The sequence below is a fragment of the Quercus suber genome, unplaced genomic scaffold (genome assembly GCF_002906115.3).
Source record: "Quercus suber isolate HL8 unplaced genomic scaffold, Cork oak 2.0 scaffold_765, whole genome shotgun sequence".
NCBI classification, from domain to species: domain Eukaryota; kingdom Viridiplantae; phylum Streptophyta; class Magnoliopsida; order Fagales; family Fagaceae; genus Quercus; species Quercus suber.
The window spans coordinates 156846-158528 of record NW_027070201.1 but is presented as its reverse complement, the minus strand read 5'-3'; positions in this window follow the sequence as shown (position 1 = coordinate 158528).

Here is a 1683-nt window from a genome sequence, read left to right as displayed (position 1 = left end):
AGAAGACTTTGTTTCATATTAGATCTCGTTGCTGGTTAATTAATATTTGGGTTTCTTTATACCGTTCATAATGTTGTTTGATTCAATGGACTGTTTGTGTCCCATAAATTGTGGGCCAATGGAAGAGAAAACAAGTACAATTTGAAGCTTAAATTTTTTTGTTGTATAAAACTTGAATGTAACAATTTAAATCTATCTCAACTTTTTTAAATGAAACTCTAATTCTTCAAAGCACACCAGCTTAAGTAGATTGTTTTGATGTGGCTGGAATTTTTGTTTTGGACCTTAGTTGGCCTATTTGGTTGACGAACAACTTTGGGATTGTTTAGATTTTGAGAAATAGTTTGGGATTTTAGGAGTGAGGAAATTCAAAAAACTGAATTCTTTTAAAATTCCATTAGTATCTAGCTTTAAGCTAATTGTTATGCGAATGGAGAAACTAATTGGTTTTTAATTCTTGAACATCTATCTATAATATTGTGTACATGAACAACAATTGGGTTTTTAGTTTTAGATTTTGGATTATGCTACTTTCTTTCAACTACTTGATTTTCTTTTTGGAATTGTCTCCTACTGAAGGTCTAGAATATTATGTACATGAGTTTTAGACAAAACTTAACAATACTCCTATACTTGAGTTTTAAATTTCATATTTTTCTATTTCTTTCCTTATTAAACATAATATGATATAGCTGATGTGATGCAATGAAGGTAGGAGCAACTATTATTTTTGGGGCATAGCAGCTGATACATTATGATAATTTCCCATAGCCATTTAAACTTCATGACTTGGAATGCTAATAGCCATCTTCTCTGAGGCAAAAACAATTGGTCAAGTTCAATAAGTTTGCCACTAACTTTGACCACAACATCATGATAATATAAGTGACTCATACACTTACAATTCGTATATGCACTATTTTGAACCCTTTGTGGAAATTCAAAACATTGATAAAATGAATGTAATGGCAAGTGCGTGATTTGTATATAGACATGTTGATGAATGTGTGTAGTGGACATGAGTAGAATCAATAGCATGTGTTTGACAATTTGGTCTTTGATGGAAATTAGTATAAGTGAGGGTCTATTAAGTTTTTACCTCTTTATCTCCCCACTATTCTCTACTTGATTGTCTTTATCTTCCCACTACTCTCTACTTTACTGTCATACTTCATCATTTTCTCTGTATTATATTTTGACTCTTCTTCTCCCTATTTTATTTTGTATAAATTTGATATCATTTCTTCCATTTAATCCATATTTCCCCCAAAAAAATTGTAAATACTCTCTCTCTCCCTCTCTTGTGGATTTTTGTTCTTTCTTATAATTCTAATTAAGGTTGATGGTTTTTTATATTTACATATGTGTTTTGGTTTTTTTTTTTTTTTTTTTTTTAATTTCCCATTACAAAGTCTTCTCTCTCCCTTTTAAAGCTTTGGTTGAATTTTGATTTGGGTTAATACTTAGTTTTTTAGAAATAGGAATTTGAGTTTATGTCAAAACACATTCTACATGGCTTTTATTCCTTTTGTTTCATTTTAATTTTTGTTAAGATAACATTGTAATTTTGTGATGAATTTTTATTATTATGATAATCTCATTATTCCTTAAGAGATGAGAAATTTGAATAATGAATTTGAAACTTATAAAGTTTAGTTGTATATCAAATATAACACACTACAA